The following is a 19,905-nucleotide window of genomic DNA, read 5'->3' as shown; positions in this document are numbered from 1 at the left end:
ATCACTACAACGCGTAACGAACCACTCGTGCGATATTAAACTCACATCTAGCATAATTAATGATAATGCCTAATAATCCCCTTTTCTCTTCCCTTAACAAATCATTAATTATATATAACCTCAATATATTTCCTTTCCCAGAGAGCGTGCATCGTGCCACTTCAATTCCTCTCAATCCCTTTCATTACCATCTCAATCACTACTCCATCCCGTCATTTTTCACCTGACCACCAAGAGACCCACGGCATATGGCAGGCGGTAGGCGGTGGACCTTCCCTTGTAATTCCCACCAAGACGTGAGGTCCTTAAACTTCCTCACGGCCAGTCTGAGAGGCCGGTATTCTGAAACGCTTTGCTCTCACCAAGACTATTTTCAAAGGCCACAGAGATGAGTAGCGTGGTTCTTAAGAGTGCTTCTCCTGTTAATAAAGTAGAAATCTTGTTACTCCGTCACCAGAACCGTAAAAACATCCTTAGAAGCCTGTATAACTTCAACCAGAGCCTTTTGAAAGTAGTGGAGGTGCAGTAAGAAGTGTTTCAGCGCTGAGAAGCCTTGGAAGGGACCAAAGGAAAAGGGAACACGAGCAGCTAGCAGTGCACGCCTCGCAGGTCAGCAAATAAGACATTTAGCTGAGGAAATCGCAGGCTGAGAGAGAGAGAGAGAGAGAGAGAGAGAGAGAGAGAGAGAGAGAGGAGAGAGAGAGAGAGAGAGAGAGAGAGAGAGAGAGAGAGAGAGTCACATGTGCTCCCGCCAAAACCAGTGGCCAAGGGAGGGAGGACTTGATAAAAAGGCAATAGTCAATTTATGGTGTGTGTGTGTGTGTGTGTGTGTGTGTGTGTGTGTGTGTGTGTGTGTGTGTGTGTGTGTGTGTGTGTGTGTGTGTGTGTGTGTGTGTGTGTGTGTGTGTGTGTTTTCGCACATACACTTCAAATAAAAATTGCTTGAAAAGACTGTATGTAATTCTCTCTCTCTCTCTTTCTCTCTCTCTCTCTCTCTCTCTCTCTCTCTCTCTCTCTCCTCTCTCTCTCTCTCTCTCTCTCTCCTCTCTCTCTTTCTCTCTCTCTTTCTCTTCACTTTCCTCAAAATAAAGCACCATTCATACCATTTATTTCCTCGCTCCCAGAAAGGCAAAATAAGAAAGAACGTAAAAAAAAAAAAAAAAAAAAGAGATTATAGAACCAACTTTGATCGCTCGGGGGTTATCCAACTTTAGCCTTCAAGTAAATCAACTCCCAGGTAAGTTGGCCCACTGAACTCCAACACCCTCAATTACAAATTTAAGAGCTTCGTTGAAGAGGAGGAGGAGGAGGAGGAGGAGGAGGAGGAGGAGGAGGAGAAGGAGGAGGAGGAAGAGAGAGAACGAAAAAAAAAAAACAAATACAAGAGGAAAGGTAAATTAATATCAAACGTAAGAGATAAAAAAAAAATATTATAAAGACAAGGAGGAAAAAAAAAACCAGCAACTAAGGAATAAGAAAGGACAGAAATGTGAAAGACAGATATATATAAAAAAAAAAAAAAGACAAGAGTAAATATACAAGATGGAATGAATACAGGAAGAGGAGGAAGGAATATGAGAAAGAAAAAAAAATGGAGAGAATAAACAGGTTAAAATAAATAAGAAAAAAGAAAAGGAAAGAACATGTGGGTAAAAAATAAGAAGGAAGAAATGGTGGAAAAGCTAAAGAAAGGAAAAGGACGACGGAGGAATTTCAGAAAGAAAGGAGGAAAAACAAAGAAGAGATGATAAACACTTTAAGAGGAATGAACGTGAGAAAGATAGAAAAGGAAAAAAAAGAGGAAGTTAATGAAAAAAAAATAGAAGAAAAGAATGACTATAAAAAGGAACGGGAGGGAAAAGGATGAAGAGTACTGTACAAGGAAAAAAAAAGAAAAAAAGAAAGAATACGAGGTAAAAAGTGAATAAAAAAGGAAGAGGAAACGAACCAAACGGAAAAAAAAAATTGATCTTTTAGGAAATCAACGAAACCACACACAGGCGCAAGGAAACAAGTGAAGAAAAAAAAGAAGGTAAATATGTTTAGGTAAGCAGACATTTATCCATACATCTGAGTGAGAGCCACCCAGAAAGTCAGACAGACAGACAGACAGACGGACAGGTAACCCTCATCCCACACACCTGACACTAATCAAAGGGAGAAACTAGAGGGAAAACTCCTTATTTAATTGGTAGTCCCTTGGCGGTCCCTCAGTGGTCCCTGTAGACTCCGTGATATGGGTGGCCAGGGAGGGGTGAGGGCTGGAGGAGAGGCTGGAGGAGAGGCAGGAGGTGAGGGAGGGAAGAAGGTCTATAGGGGGGATGAGGCCTCTGGTGAAATGGTCGGTCTTAGTCGCATCCCATGAGGTCACTAAGCGCTGGGAAGACCCGCCCCACGAAGGGTAATCACGGATCTAATTTCCTGTGTGTGTGTGTGTGTGTGTGTGTGTGTGTGTGTGTGTGTGTGTGTGTGTGTACGAAATTGTAAGGGGTATTGTTTTATGCTATGTTGATAATTTGAACCATAATTGTTTTAAGATTTTTCATGTGTGGAAGTGATATATATAAATGGTGTTGTTAATATTTCAGCGACATTGTTACCAATACTTTTTACAGATGACACTAATTTATTTCTTACATGTTCAAATATTGATAAAAGGGTTACACTAATTAATCCTGAGTTGATGAAGCTGATGGATTGGATTCATGTAAATAAATTCTAATGGAATATCTCAAAAACTCACAACGTACACGATCTTTAACGATACTGTAGAGGTAAAGCTAGTAAAACACATTCAATTAATGCTTATATTGACAAGATTAAGCTAAAAAATGTTGAATTAACAAATTTTTAGGAGCAGTAATTGATAATAGTTTGTCTTGGTCATAAAATACGAGTAATAACTACATGAAAACAAAATAGGAAAAAATATTGGGATCTTGTGTAGTCAGGAAATTTTTAAACACTACAATTCCGATAACCCTATACAATAGTTTTATATATCCACGTATTACCTAAGGTGTGGAAGTTTAGGGAGCAACATATGAATATTATAAACAACGTTTTAAAATTACTAAAGAGATCAGTGTGGGCTATTACATCAGCAAGACCCAGGAATCATTCTGCCCCACTCACACACACACAAAAAGCCTAAAATACTACCATTTTCTCAAATTTTTATTTATTGTGTTGCAAAATCAATGTATAAATATGCAAAATAGATGGTTACGCGAGCACTAAGAGACATGTTCGCCACAAGTGAAGACATCCACTCTTACCCTAACACACAGACGCAATCTTCCGTCTGCCACAAGGCAGGACAGTGATGATACGCATGGTATGAGTTGGCAGAGAAGGTTGATCATCAATGTTCTTTATTAACATATTGATAAATATTTATTGACTATAAAAATATAAAGCTTTACAGTAAAAACATACAAGTATAAAATCATGAGAAAATTAAGTAACTTGTAAAAATGATATAAGATATATTTTCTTGTAGAATAATACGATTGGAGGTAGCATAGCCTTAAAAAATCATGTGAAATAAATTAGCCCTCATATTATAAATTGAGTAAATATCTAAAAGAGGAGGGCAAATTGTACCATAAGGTATCAGCTCTCATTGTCAGGCAAACAATTCACATGCGTATTTGTAATGCATATAATTTATATATGATATGTATGCTTATGACAATAAAGAAATTTAACTTAATTGAAAATAACATAACATAGGGTGTATTTCAAGAGTTTGTGTATCAGTTGAACAGTGGTCAATAAACTTGCTTACTGTGTGTACGTGGGCATACATCAGGATGCGTGAATTGCAAGGGCGGAGGCAGAGGCGCAGAGGGGTGGTCAAGGGCAAAGCAGCGCCACACACACACACACACACACACACACACACACACACACACACATACACACACACACACACACAAGAGAAGCGAAATGGCAAGGACGAGGCTCGGGAAAGACTCAGCGAAGCGGAAACAACACGGATGCAAGAAGTGTGTGATGTGTGGAGGCACGCCGCGGCCCTAATGGTACACTGCACGCCCGAATTGGAGGCTGTTAAGGGGAAATACGTACACAAAAAGAAGGGATGCAGGATTTATCAAATGCATTTACGAAACTTGTATATCCTCACTCTCCTCTCAGTCTGCCTGCCTACCTGTCTGTCTGTCTGTCTGTCTGGTCTGGTCCGTCTGTATTGTCTGGCCATGTCTGGTTTTTCTGTCTGTCTTTCTGTCCCTTTCTGAGCTTATGCGTTTTTCTCACTCTGTATACACACACACACACACACACACACACACACACACACACACACATCTTACCGGAGAGAGAGAAAAAAAATGAGACGGTAAATGAAAGAAGCATGTAGCAGACAATTATAAATGGAGAGACGAGGGGTGTCGTGTGGAGGGAAAGGAAGGGGCGGGAAGGGGCGACGCGGCGGAGTGTGCAGGCATTGATGAACGAGCCGGGAGGGGAAGAATTCCTACGCGATCTGTGGTCAGTGAGCGACACGCGGGCGACGGGCGACGGCTGAGCGTGAAGCAGCAAACAGAGGCGGGTTTGTTCCCTCCCGTAGGTGTCTGAGGGGGTCCTGGGGAGGTGGCGCGAAGGGTCAGTGCGGGGGGCAGCGACCTGGAACTAAAGTGAGGGAAGGTGAGGGGGAAGTGAGGGGGAAGTGAGGGCAGTGGGGCGGCACTCTGGGTAATCAGGTCACAGTGTCTTGTTGGGGAGGAGGAGGAGGAAGAGGGAGGGGAGGGAGGAGAAGGAGGAAGGAGGGCGGTGGAAATATATGGCTAAAGGTTACTTGGCTACACACACACACACACACACACACACACACACACACACACACACACTAGGCCGTGTCCAGGGAACAAGAAACCGACACTTTACCAGAGACGTCAGTGCAGTTCAGTGGGTCACCTCGAAAGATTATTTACGGATACATTACCTCACTAACCAACTACGTGCTCTCTCTCTCTCTCTCTCTCTCTCTCTCTCTCTCTCTCTCTCTCTCTCTCTCTCTCTCTCTTAAGGAAAATGAGATTCACGTATTTCATTGTCCATATTTTCACGGTTACATTGAATCAAATACACAACGCGAACTTGAAAGAAGGAGGAGGAGGAGGAGGAGGAGGAGGAGGAGGAGTCTTACGGAAAATGAGATTCACGCATTTCATTGTTTATATTTTCACGGTTACATTGAATCAAATACACAACGCGAGCTTGAAAGGAGGAGGAGGAGGAGGAGGAGGAGAAGAGAAGAAGAAGAAGATGAAGAAGAAGAAGAAGAAGAAGAAGAAGAAGAAGAAGAAGAAGAAGAAGAAGAAGAAGAAGAAACAGTAGTAATAGTAGCAGTAGTAGAAATAATAGTAGTAGTAATAGTGGTATTATTATTATTATTAGTAATAGTAGTAATATTATTAGTAGTAGTAGTAGTAGAGAGGAGTGGAGGATGAGGAGGAGGAGGAGTTACAGTAAAGGAGGTGGAGAAGTTAGAGTAGAGCAGGTGGATGAGGAGAAGACATAGCAGAGGAGGTGGAGAAGAAGAAGAAGAAGAAGAAAAAGGAGAGGTAGTGGTAGCAGTATAGGAAGAGGAGAAATAGTAAATTTACTCAGAAGAGGAGAAGGAAAGTGGTGGTGGTGGTGGTGGTGGTGGTGGCGGCTTTGAGGATTGAGCAGTGAGCACCCGAAGGACACGTTTCCCCTCAGAAGCCTCTTTTGTGTGACGCCAAGACTGCCAGATGTATTAATTGGGAGAAGGGGGCGCGACAGGGAGGGGGAGAGGGTGCGTGGGAGAGGAAGGGAGAAGAAAAGAGAAGGAAAGTGAGAGCGATAGGGGAGAGAGAGGGGAGAGTGGGTGATGAAGGAGATGAATGACATGAACACCGAGGAATGATTGTTAGTGAGGGGAGAGAGAGAGAGAGAGAGAGAGAGAGAGAGAGAGAGAGAGAGAGAGAGAGAGAGAGAGAGAGAGAGAGAGAGAGAGAGAGAGAGAGAGAGAAATTCTTTTATTTGCCTGTTACCATTACCGTCATCCTTCTTCTTTTCGTCTTTTTCTCTTTATTATTATTATTATTATTATTATTATTATTATTATTATTATTATTATTATTATTATTAATTATTAATTACTATTAAGACAAAAATAAGTACAGGTGTACGCTGTGTTATGTAGGCGTGTGTGTATAAAGAAATTTCTCCAAACACACACACACACACACACACACACACACATACACACACACACACACACGAACAGTTGCCAAAAAAGAAGCAGAAAACTAAACCCCGCCACATTCAATACCCCCACCCTAAAAAAAAAAAAAGGAAAATACAACTCGCATGCAACACACAAGCAACACTCACTGCAGGAAGCTTAAACAATACTATCAAAACAGGGAGCCACACCCAGCTCACGCAACAATGCCGCAACACACGCAACGCAACACTAACACACTTCTCACAGCCACGGCTACACTTCCACCTCCACTGCGCCATCCACAATTTCCTCCCGTGAATGGCAAGCAAGGAGGAGAAAGAAGAAGGAAAAAAAAAAAAGTCACAAGAAAAAACAATATCGATACATGTCAGCAAAATGACCTTTATGTTTGAGTTTTGAAAGGAGAAAAATTAATTCAAAACTGGTCGGGTAAATCTTGACTGTGACCTTGTCCTGCCCGGTGACCTTTCTCTCCTTCAACTGTATGTAAGGCTGTGACAGGTGACCTAAGCCTTTAGTGGAAGAACGAAAGGTGACTTGGACTGCCTATATACGCTGGGCAGGTAAGGGGGTGACCCAATATACAGGTGAGAAGAGATGGAGGTCGAAAGAACTGGAATATTCAACACAGAATCAACGTAGCATTTTTTCCATGAATGAATTTGAATGACGGATTACGTGTACCAGTGGATTGTAAACATATTCATTGCATCTTAATTACGACGCCGGACTAAATAATGAGCTGGTGAATCACAAAAGGTAAATACATTAACGGCATTATCTGTCATTACTGCAGCGTACCTGGTTAATTAAACTGCCGGAAGTTACCTTTAATAACGTAATGCACCTTTAGTATCACTAGGCGTAAGTGTGACCTGTGACGAAACGGCGCCATATGACTCGTTGTGGTGCATTAAATCAATCAATTAATCAATCAGTCAATCAATCAGTGTGACATACAATGGTCCCTTGATGACTGCTTCACTTCTCTCTGCACACACGCCTCCAAACACGGCCATGAGGGAGAAATTCAGATAATAATATGCACAAAATACTGGTTGTAAGCAATAGTGTTCGTAAAGACGCGTGAAGGGAAAATTGAGACAAGTGTAAGAATAAAGCCTCGTTTGTAAGAAGAATAGTGTGTGCTACTTGAGGACCCGTGTCTGGCGTGTGGCGGGGAGTAGTGGGTCGTAAAGCCACCGGGGGATTAGGATCACAGGTGACATTTGTCTGGAAGAGTGTAGGTCTGAAAGCTGACAGACAACGAGAGCGCTTTTACACAATCAGTCCTCGTTTACACGCATTGTGAACAGAAGTCAAAGTAACAGTAAGATACACTTCAAGACTTTCATAAGGCAGAATAAACCTTTAGTACACGACTATCATCATCAACAACAACAACAACAACAACAATAAAAAGACACTCACACTCACATGCACGTCTGTTCCTTTTCTTTATCCTTGCTTCCTATTTTTCTTCAACTGTCTCCTTGATTTTTTTTTTTATCTGTTTCCCTGTCCTTCCTTACTTCCTTTCATCATCTGTCTTAGTTATTTTCATATTTCTCTCTTTCTTCCGTGCTTCTTTAATCGTATTTTCCTGGTTTATTCCTTCCTTTATTCCTTGAAGGTTTCTCCTGAGTTTTTATTTTATTTTATTTATTTTGTTTTACTTTCTATCCCTCCCTCCCTTTATTCACCAATTCCCAACACACACACACACACACACACACACACACACACACACACACACACACACACGACGCCAAACCCAATAACCAATACCAATCAAACTATATCCTTATATGGCTGAGAGCACCGCCCACCGTCACCGCAACCACAGCTTCACCACAAAGCCACCACACAGCACACACGTCACGCCACACCGCCCACAGGCACACACAATCACTTCCCCACATGCACCACACCCTCAGACCCTCAAACTTTCCTCTGTGTGGGCGAAGAAGGAGATGCAGAAGGAACGTGGATGCAGTGGTGGGTTAAGGGGAAATAAATAAAGGAAGAAAGAGGGAGGAAGAAGGAAGGGAGGGAAGGAGGGAGGGAGGGAAAGAGCGGGCTAGCCATCAAGTCGCCGTCCGAGCCTCGACCTCCTCCATACAAAAACTTGTTTGCGTTGTTATATTTCGAGTCTTCCAGAACCTTGTTGTCTGGACCGAGGGCGCGGAGAGAGAGAGAGAGAGAGAGAGAGAGAGAGAGAGAGAGAGAGAGAGAGAGAGAGAGAGAGAGAGAGAGAGATTCATTATTACGGTTTATTGACTGAATTTTTCCAAACATAAAATACATAAAAATGGTAATACATCACAATAAAACGAGCGAGAGAGAGAGAGAGAGAGAGCGAGAGAGAGAGAGAGAGAGAGAGAGAGAGAGAGAGAGAGAGAGAGAGAGAGAGAGAGAGAGAGAGAGAGAGAGACGTGTTGATCTACATCTAACGAAAGTATCTACTAATCCACTTGCGACTACAGTGTGGGAGGGGAGGCAGTGTACACTTGCGACTACATGTGGGAGGGGAGAATATATACAATATGGCTCTCTCCCCACCCACCTTTCCTGTAGGAGACAACAGAGAAGGAAAAAAAAATCCAGGACTCATTTTGGCCCGTATGGGGATCGAACCCACGACATCCGCGTTATTAGCACGGCGCTCTAACCAACTGAGCTAACAGGCCGGTGATGCAACGATGGAGAGAGAGAGAGAGAGAGAGAGAGAGAGAGAGAGAGAGAGAGAGAGAGAGAGAGAGAGAGAGAGAGAGAGAGAGAGAAATATGGCATACAAACATAAAATAAAAAAAGCTGCCAGATAGGAAGCCAGACAGCCAGACAAACACACAGCCAGTCACCCAAACAGACAAAACACCCAGACAAACAGACAGCCAGACAGATAGGCATTTACAAAGCCAGACAGCCGGACAAAGAAAAAGGCAGACAGACAAAGAGACGCAGAACTAAACGTGAGAACAGCAACAACTGCACCACTAAGCTCGAGAAGAGGAGGAAGAGAGAGAGAGAGAGAGAGAGAGAGAGAGAGAGAGAGAGAGAGAGAGAGAGAGAGAGAGAGAGAGAGAGAGAGAGAGAGAGAGAGAGAGAGAGAGAGAGAAGCTGGAACGACAAAGAAAAAAGAGAAGAGAAGGAAAAGCAAGAAAGAAACCAGCAAAAATAAAAGTAAAACATGTGAAGAATGAACGCAATGAGATGCAGGAATACACTTACCGCTCGAAAAATGGATGAGAACAATGACTCGGGTAAATGAATTAAGGTGGAAAGGATTAAAATAACAGAGAGAGAGAGAGAGAGAGAGAGAGAGAGAGAGAGAGAGAGAGAGAGAGAGAGAGAGAGAGAGAGAGAGAGAGAGAGAGAGAGAGAGAGAGAACTGCAGCTGTGTCTGGGTAATGAGGCTTCTGAAGACCGAGGAGATAAAGGAGATGAAGATATGCTGACGGGGGAAATAATGGTAGTGATGATACTGACGGGAAGGAGAGAATGGAAATGGTGGTGATGCTGATGGGGTGAAGATAAATGCGAGTGATGATGCTCAAGTGAAGCAAGTAAATGGTGATTATGATGAAGAGCAAATAATGAAAGTGATAAGGATGGAGTGAAGCAAATAATGGAAGTGATGATGATGATGATGATGATGATGATGATGACGATGATGATGATGATGATGGTGATGTGGTGGTGGTGGTGGTGGTGGAAAGGGTAAAGATCATGGGAGTGATGATGCTGAAGGAAAGGAGGTAATGGAAATGATGATTTTAACCCATTATTTGTTTTTATCACAATGGACGATGGATCACAAATTTTTCAACTCTCTCTCTCTCTCTCTCTCTCTCTCTCTCTCTCTCTCTCTCTCTCTCTCTCTCTCTCTCTCTCTCTCTCTCTGTCTGTCTGAGGAACCACCATAACCACAAATTTTCTGCACCATGAACCAAATAGACAGCCTGTGTGTGTGTGTTTGTGTGTGTGTGTGTGTTTCCTTTTCTTCATCGGCTGTATATATATATATATTATATATATATATATATATATATATATATATATATATATATATATATATATATATATATATATATATATATATATATATATATATATATATATATATATATATATATTATATTATCCAACAATAAGCTGTTCCTTCATTCCTTGTCAGTCACAGTATTTCAAGCAAAACTCGCCTTGATTAAGATATACTTTAAGTTCTGCTAACCTGAAAAATTATGTATTTCAAACAAGAATAAGCCGCATATAATGTATTTTAGGATGCAAGTAATGTGTTTTTGGCAACAGTTTCAATGGTGGCCAGAAAAACAGTGTGAGCATAATCTTTCCATGATTATGAACCGTTATTGAAAATGCACATACGAAGTACAATAAATGCTTCTGACTCACCCACAGCCTTTACTATTTTTATTTATTCTATTTATTTATTTATTTTTATTTATTTTTTTTTCGTTCAAGCATGAATTTCAATGGATTTCAGCGGGTGCCTCCTTCTTCGCTCGGAACACATCTGAACAATATTCAATTTCACGCCATGAGTTCTGAAACAACTCGCCTGTTACGGATCCTATTGCTTCTGTTGTGCTTGCTTTCAAAGTCCGAAGATGGCGACCGACGTACGGAACACTTTGTCCTTCACACACCCCTCTGAAAGCAAGGACAACTGAAGCAATAGGATTTGTAACAGGTGAGATGCTTCAGAACACATGGCGTGAAACTGAACATCGCTCAGATGTGCTCCGAGTGAGGAAAGAGGCACACTTTGGAGTTCACGTGTAAATGGGGAGAGAGAGAGAGAGAGAGAGAGAGAGAACTATGCTTATCATGCTTACCCTGAATTATGCTTTCTGTAATTACAAGATATGAAAGCAAGAAAGCAAGGGAGGAGGATGAGGAGGCTCGTACAAATGAACAGTGGCTGGCCTAACATCGCCACCCCTGTTTATTTACATCGTGACGTAGTGAGGGAGTCAGGGAAGACCCCGCCCCACGGCCCCCATTATCCTCTGATTCTACGAGCATCAAGACCTTGTTGGGAAAGTGAACACCAAAGGAAACATATCATGATTTTCTTTAGCACATACCACAACCAAGAAGACGGATGAGACAGTGAATAATTAGCCTCTTACCTCTTGTGTTTGTCTTCCCGCCCGCCGGCCATCGTCTGCTAGCCTCACACCTATGTCTTGCTGTTCCTGCTGCCACTTAGTTCGGCAATATCTCCACTGAAACACTCTCACCTACAAAGCCTCAGTAGGGTTGAGTAACTCGAGAAATATCAGTTCCAATACTTCGCCACAAGCACCACAACGAGCCACTCCCACCGCGCGCAACCCAGATGATGATCAACGGACTGTCTTCAATACGAGACACAGTTTTCACACACAAAAAAACAAATAAATAAAAATAAATAAATTAAAAAAAATAAAAATAAGGCATATGGCATAGGAAAAGTACACGCAGTTTTTCTTTTTGCTAGTAAAAAATAAGAAGCAAATAGATTTTTTATGTGACTTCCTTATGAAATTTGGTGTATACTATTTTTGTCAATGCAGCCAACACTTCCAACTCAATGGACAGAGTGCTGCTACTACAACTACAACAACTACCTCTGCTATTGCTACTACTACCAGCATCACCACTTTTTATTGTACTATTTTCATCTGCATGTAAAGTGCCATTGAACCTTGCACAAAAAAGAAAAAAAAGAAAGAAAGAAACTGGACAAAGACAAAAATTTCACCGGACTAAAAATATCTTGTCATACAGCACAGTTCCGAATTTTGCTTGCACAAATTTTGCAAAAAAAAAAAAAAAAGGGAACACGTGTCGTCCATTTCTCTCTCTCTCTCTCTCTCTCTCTCTCTCTCTCTCTCTCTCTCTCTCTCTCTCTCTCTCTCTCTAACCTGTTCCAGTGCACGAGAGGTCTGTGGCTGTGTATACGAGATTAGAGACGTGGAGGCAAAAGTGATGTGCAGGCAGGTAACTAGGAATTATCAACACTGAGGGACGCTGGCATGACGTTAAGGCTTTTGAGAACCGAACATCATCATACTTAGAAAAACTTGGCTGACGTACGACACATTCTTTTTCTTTTTTTTATTTCTTCTCTTTTTTGTGTGCAGAAGATCGGCCAGAAAAACACGAAAAAAAAATATATCCGCTATTTTACTGTTCAAGAGAGAGAGAGAGAGAGAGAGAGAGAGAGAGAGAGAGAGAGAGAGAGAGAGAGAGAGAGAGAGAGAGAGAGAGAGAGAGAGAGACCGTAGAAGAGAAAAGAAAACGGAGGTCAGGTCAATTTCGGAGATATTGTCAAGCGAGACACACACACACACACACACACACACACACACACACACACACACACACACACTATCTAACATTCACAGTAACCACAAACAAGCATGAGTTTCTCTCTTAAATAACAAGAATCCATTGTTATATGCCGCAAAATCAAACACAATATAAAAGGAAACCCGTTCACACACCTACGTAAACACCAGTTGAATTTTACAAACTTATAATATTAAATTTCATGAAGCTAAAGTTGAGAAGCTTCTTTTAACACTTTTATTGAGTTTATTACCGACAGATCAGGATGGAGAGATAGAACACGATCTGAAAACGCTTTAAATAAAAAAAAAAGGTAAAATTGTAGTCAGATTTATTCACAAAGAAAGCTGAGTATAAGAATGAGAGAGAGAGAGAGAGAGAGAGAGAGAGAGAGAGAGAGAGAGAGAGAGAGAGAGAGAGAGAGAGAGAGAGAGAGAGAGACCAAAGACAGACGCTTAGAAAAGAAAAAAAAAAGAAAATAAACAAAAAACTGAAAATAGTGGTCGTGTCCGGCTACAAAAGAGAGAGAGAGAGAGAGAGAGAGAGAGAGAGAGAGAGAGAGAGAGAGAGAGAGAGAGAGAGAGAGAGAGACAGAAGAAACAGCCGTCAGATAACAAACCTGAAATCACCATTACTTCTAACACCATCTAACCATCCACACCTAACACAACACAACACAACACAACACAAGACCCACGTAGGTACTGCACCATCTCCCCCCTCCCCCCCACCGCATGCACACTCACCTCACCCAGAGATGCAATACTCCTCAAACACACACACACTCCCTCCTCCTCGCATCACGTCACGTTCGTCGGGTTGTTGGGGATAAGAGAGTGTTTAACGTAAGCTTTCACGCTCTTCTTTGTTCACGCTTCACGGACTAAAGCCTGATTCGATCTCAGTGCTTTGTGGACGAGTCAGAAGAGGAGACGAGGCGGCGGCGGCGGCGGTGGAGGCCAGAGTCGTGTCGGGGGATGAGCTGACAGAACGAACGATGCTGGGATAAGAGAGGGTCGGTTAGTCGCTATTTGAACGGGAAAAATAAGAATAAGAATAAAAAAGGATGACATTTGATAGAACACTTTTTCAGACCGCGATTTTTTACTGATTAATCTGGATGAAAGTGTCGTGAGAGTGGTGAAGGAGGCGTGAGAGTGGAACAAGATGGTGTGGTGGTTGTGAAATCGTCGAGGTGAGAGGTAAAAGAGCGAGGGAGTGTTTTAGTTGGTGAAAAAGTCGTAAGTTTTGCTATTACCTTTACGATATGTAAACCCGTGGAAACAGCAGGGCAGGATAATCACTCCTTCCACACCATAGATATTTCCCTGCCATTAACCAGCCCATTAACTTGTACACTTGCCCCCTGCTACACTTTTCCCCGCCTTCCCCCCCCAATACACACACGTAGACACATAACCACACATAACCCACCATTTAACTTAGCTAATAATACTTTCTAATCCCTTAACAACTTCACCTCTAAGCCATCATTACTATTGTATATTTACCATCACCCCCCTCTCCTTTTCTTAACCCCCTTTCCTTCCTCCATTCCTTTACATTACCACTGTTGTCCCCCTTATATCTACCGCTTATCTCCCTCTTCCTTTGCTTTCCTATTTCTTTTTTCTTCTTTTCTCCACCTATCCATTCCCTATTCACATGTTACCGCCATTAACGCCCTCTGTCTCTCACACTCTCTGTCCTTCATTCGTCCACACATCCCCTCCACTACGTATTCCAGCCCTTACCATCCTTCCCCAGCACACCATTCGCATCAGGACTCATCGGTGCGTCAAGACTTCCACCTCTCTCTCTTCCCATACCAGTCACGCGCGCCGCTCCAGCACCGCCCTTGTCACCCTCACCATCCATAACGCCAGCAGCGGGCCGTGACCCTCAGCTGGATGCCTGCGCGGCTCCTCTGATGAATTATTGCAGTGCGAGCCTCGGAATGAGACTCTGGAAGTTGGTGGAGAAAATGGCAGTGACTCCAGGGAGGTCGTAAGGTCGTAAAAGCGCTGGAGGATGTCTGGAAGGTGACAGGTGGTAGTGATAGTGGTGGTGGTAGTAGTGATAGTGGTAATTTCAGGGTAGTGAGCCTAGTGGTGTAGTATAGTGTAGTCTTTCTTGGGTGATGTGGTGTGGGATATGGTAGTGGTTCTGGAGTTGTGAGAAGAGGTACTGTACTGGATGTCTGGAAAGTGACGGGTAGTAATGGTAGTGGCAGTGGTAGTTCTTGGTTGGTTAGGTTTGGGTAGGTTAGGTTAGGCAAGAGGTGTAGTACAGTATAGTCGTTCTTGCGTGGTGTGGAATATGGCTGAGGTGCTGGAGTAGTAAGGAGAACAGTACAGAGAGGTATTGTACAGGTTATCTGGGTATGTGAAGCGAGACAGTAATATTTCTATGGCGGTGAGACATTGTACATGGTCGTTCTTGGTTGTAAGACAGAGTAACGGTTCTTAATTTATAAAAGAAATAGTGTAAAGAGAGGCGGTGCGAGATAGTACATAGGTGAAGAAAGAGAGAAAGAAGAGAGGAACAGTAGTAGTAGTAGTAAATCTGAGTGGAGAGAAAACTAATCTTTAAACGGCGTGAAAAAAACAAAAAGTAGTAAACAGCAGCTTTGGAATTGCTAGAAAAATATTAATAACAATGAGAGATGCTAAAGGAGAAAATCTAGGCAGGCGAAGAGAGGTTGGCAAGAATTGTAGTCTTTTCAAAGTGCTTTGAGGATTACCAATATTTGTAACTTTGTAAAGGAGATAGTTATATATAGGAAAGAAAGGCAATGAATAGGATGTCTGAGGAGGTGACGGAATTTGAAAGTAGTTCCGAAGTAGTGACAGATCCGTTGTCGTTGTAATGTTGTAAGACTTGTATTGTTCTGAGATCTGTAAGGGAAAAAACTGTAGGAAAAAATGTGATCCCAAGGCGTTGTAAGATATTTGTAGTTCTAGGGAGGTGAGAGGACAAAGTAGTCGTCCAGGAGAGTAGCAGTTTTGAAAGCTATAAAGAAAACTGTGTAATAATCAAAGTAGGGTGTTCTAAGATAATGAGAAAATAATAGTAGTCCTTTAGTAAAAAAAAAAAAAAACAATAGTAAACAGATATGATTCCCACAAACTGTAAAATAGAAATACGAGTGCGGTGGAGAAAACCGTGGTCGTTCTGGGAAAGTGAGAGAAAAAAAATGAAAAAAAAAAAAAAAATAGTTCCGGAATTATAAGAAAAAAAACAGTAACAGTAACAGAAAATAAAATAGCAATAAAAACACCAATAAAAAGATATAATCCGCGTGTGTTGTAAGATCCGTATCAGCGTGGCTAGTCCTTTGAAGCGCCTCGTGTCACATAGCCAATACAAATATAATCAGACATCGCTCGCTCCTCACGCTATCCCACGCACCTCGTCCCTGGCCAACCTCGCAGCATTAAGTCATTTCCAGTATCCTGAATGGCGGCAGTGGGAAATAATAAGGACCAGACAATAACAGTAATCGAGTTCAAATAATAGCGTGTAAAATATCGCCCCGATATGATAGTAACAAGCCTCGGAGTGTCCTGAGGTGAGCGGGAGTCGATAGGAAACTGACCCCGAGGTGCTGCAGGACGAGATTGTTGTTAATCCCTTCAGTACAGACGCAGCAGTTTTATTGTATTCTGGGTATTGCGAGAGATTTATTTTAATGCTTTTTACTGCTGTGGCTGTCGTTCATTGACATTGAAAACACTATAAAGAACCGTTTGCATGAATATACGAGAAGAGAGAGAGAGAGAGAGAGAGAGAGAGAGAGAGAGTCAGTTTCCTCTTTTCCAGGCTATTTGGTTAGTTAATAGACTGTTGTACAAAAAAAAGTGTTTTAAAAGCTGTAAGCTGTTGTGGCGAATTTGTCTAATGGCTGAAAGGATAAAATTTTGCTCATGTATTTTTTTATTAAGACGTAAAAAAAAAAAAAATAAATACTAATTACTCATGCCATCCACAGTTATATATTTATTTACTCTGATAACCAACTGGTGACGGTAAGAAGTTCGAAATATTATCCGCAGGTGTAAACGGATTAATATTCAATAAACCGTGGATGCAAGAGACACCTTGCTTCACGGTGTTGGTGCTGCGGGGGAAAAAAAGGCCATAAATATACGTAAAGGCTATCAAAGGTTACGGAAGTCAATTACTTTATCACCGGATTTGATATCATGAGTGCAATCAAGGTTTAAATTAATACATATCCCTGAGCACCCGAGACAGGGCAGAGATAAAGCGAAGGATCATTCTTTCTACTAATAAGTTACGTAGCTTCACTGGATATCTTGTTAATTTTAAGAGAGGAGTTTTAAAGCACATCTATTATTGAATTGGTTCTTTCTTTTTGACATTGCTCTCTTTTTCTATTTTGCAAGAGACATTAGCAGCCTTTTTTTTTTTTTCCAGATTGTTTTTACCCTTGGTTTGCTTCTCTTTGAGCAAAAAAAAAAAAAAAAGCTTACATATACAGATAAATAAGTAAAGAACGAAAGAAAAACTTGCCTTTCTGCCTACCATACGACAAAATATCAGATTATTAAGTAAATCTTTTCCCTTCCACCCACAGTCTGCAGGGAACAATCACGCGTATGAGTTTCTGAATAAGTGGTACAGTTTACAAGGTTCTTCAGGGAAATGAGTTGTTTAATAATATGTCAGTGAGTCTCTTGTGGAAATGGTATCCGGTAACGCTGAAAGAAAGATGGAGGGCGGGAGGGAGGGAGGTAGAGAGTGATGAAGGGAAAGAGTGATGTATGGAATAAGGGAGATAGAAATGAATAGTGTGGGAGAGGAAAAGAGAGATGAATGAAATGAGAGAAGGAAAAAGAAGAGAAGGATGGCGTGAGGGAGAGTAAGAGAGACGGAAGAATAGAATGAGGGAGAGAAATAGGAAGGATAAAGTCAGGGAGAGAAAGACTTGGTTAGATTCATGAGAAAAAAAAAAAAAAAGGAGGGATGGAGTGTGAGAGAGGAAAACTGGGATGGATTAAGTGATAGGAGGATAGAAGAATGAAGTGAGGATAGGAGAAGGATAAAGTGAGGGAGGGAAAGAGGGAAGGTTGTGGTGAGATAGATAAGAGACAGCGGAAAGCCATCAAGTATACCATCTCGCCTCTGAAGGTTACAGGAGAGGCAGTAACATTGAGGGCATCCACTGAAAAAAAAAAAAGAAAGAAAAACGAAAAAGAAGGAAAAAAAGATCCACAGTAGCGGTAAAATATTTTCCATGGACCTCTTTTATTCATTTATTCAAATTTGCCTGATGGTTTCCGGCAGAGCAGCAGCTGGCGGTCCCGCTGGCGAGGCACACACACACACACACACACACACACACACACACACACACACACACACATACACGCACACGGGGGCGCAAGGTCATCGTCCTGAGCCAGAGTCGTGGGTCCGTCAGTCTTGTGGGCAGAGACAGGCGAGCCAATCAAGGGAAACCCGACAGGAGGTGTACACAGGAGGAGGAGGCACGAGGGGAGGAGGTGAGAGGAGAGAGGAGGGGAGAGGAAGGGAGTGGAAGAAAGGAGGACAGGAGGGAAGGAAGAAAGGCACATAGGATCGAGCAAAAGGGGAGGGAACAAGAGAGGAGATGAAGGAAAGGAGGAAAGGTGCACAGGATGAAAGGATGGGAGGGGAAGGGAAAAAGGTAGAGATGAGGTAATAAAAGAGAAAACAGGGACGAAGAGACAGGAGGTCAAGGAAGAAAAGAGGACAGGAAGGAGGGAGGGAAGGGAGAGGGAAAGGACGTCAGGTACACAGGATGAAGTAGAAGGGAGGAGGAGAAAGGCAGAGATGATGCAATAAAAGAGAAAGAAAGGAACACGAAAAAAGCCAGAAATTATCAAATAAAAGCAGAAAGTCAGGAAAAAGACAAACAGGACAAAAAACAGAAGAAAGCGAAAAAGGAAAGAAAAATAAAGTGCAGAAAGAAAAAAAGATAATAAAAAAGGAAACAGAAGGCAGATGGAAGGAAGATAAAATAAAGAAGCAAAGAATGAATGAACGTGAATGGCAGGAGAGATGATAGAGCAGGAGGGTGAGCCATGGATGGAAGGAAAGGGAAGGAAGGAAGGAGAGGATGTTATCAAGGCATGGAGGGACGTGCAGCGCGGCCAAGTGACGTCACCGACGCCAACACACCACGAACTCCGCCTTGCTGTGTGTATAAATAAGTCACTGCTGAAAATAACTGACCGAAAACGTAATACAAACGCGCAGTTCTTTCACGGATCCCAGAATAACAGAGACGGGGACGGATTAAATATTTATTTTTTCCTTCTCCCAGCGTGTAAAAATGGTGAATGAGAGAAACTATATGCTTGGGTTTCATGTATAAATAATTCCTGCAGTGTGTAATAATTCCTGGCACTCTGGGACACTCGATGCACCGCCACTCCCTTCCAGCCACGGACCTTCATTTACGGTATTGCTGTTCTGTTTTGGCTGAAAGCTTCCAATGCGACCAGCCACGGGGGACGCGATTTGCATTATTAAGATTATTTCGCTACAGTTATCTAGTTTTTTTACCAATGAAAATACTGTATTAGTATTTGTTATTTGTATTTTGATTTTCAGTAATACTGCAATGTGAGCAGCGACCAGCCATTTCTTTAACATGATGATTAATTTCTGCTATAGTGACTTAATTTCTGTCATTAATAATATGGATATTATTTCACTGATATTTTAAGGTATTTTATCCTACAGTAAAGCTTCATATACAGCCAGTGACTAATGACATGCATTGTAAAATACTGAATACTACAGTGACTATATTTGAAGCAGTGACTAGCAGCATGTTTTGTAAAATGCTAACTACTTTCTACTACAATTATTTTTCTGCCTTTCTACGTAAGAGAGCAGTGACTAGTGTGTTGTGTTCTGCAAAATAATTACTTTCTACAACGATGATCTTTTATCTTCCTTTCCATTAGGATAGTGGCTAGTGACCTGTTTTGCAATGTGATAATTATTTTCTACTTAAATGTTTCTTTTTCCCTACCATCAGGACAGTAACTGCTGATCTGTTTTGTAAAATGAAAATAATTCCCATAAAAAAATATCTGATATTTACTCTGAAAAAAATAATAAAATAAAATAAATAAATAAAAGCACCGACCAGCAACTTGCTATAAAAATGAAGAGTACTTTCTATCAATAGTGATATAATTTTATTACTAAGGCAACTTTTTGTGAAATTAATTTTGTTTTTTCGCTATCATCAAAACCACAGACATTGCTTTACTGGTCACGGCAGA

The 19,905-nt window shown here is 41.6% G+C and overlaps 1 non-coding gene across 1 annotated transcript; it reads right to left on the bottom strand.

Annotated features, from left to right (window-relative positions):
• Positions 1-8,857: 8,857 nt before the first annotated feature.
• Positions 8,858-8,931, bottom strand: Trnai-aau (transfer RNA isoleucine (anticodon AAU)). The gene has a single exon. It is a non-coding gene; the product is annotated as a tRNA-Ile (tRNA).
• Between the last annotated feature and the right edge of the window lie 10,974 nt (positions 8,932-19,905).

Source organism: Scylla paramamosain, chromosome 4 (genome assembly GCF_035594125.1).
Source record: "Scylla paramamosain isolate STU-SP2022 chromosome 4, ASM3559412v1, whole genome shotgun sequence".
Taxonomy (NCBI): domain Eukaryota; kingdom Metazoa; phylum Arthropoda; class Malacostraca; order Decapoda; family Portunidae; genus Scylla; species Scylla paramamosain.
Note: the sequence above shows the minus strand (reverse complement) of the source record. Positions and strands in the feature narration are given on the sequence as shown.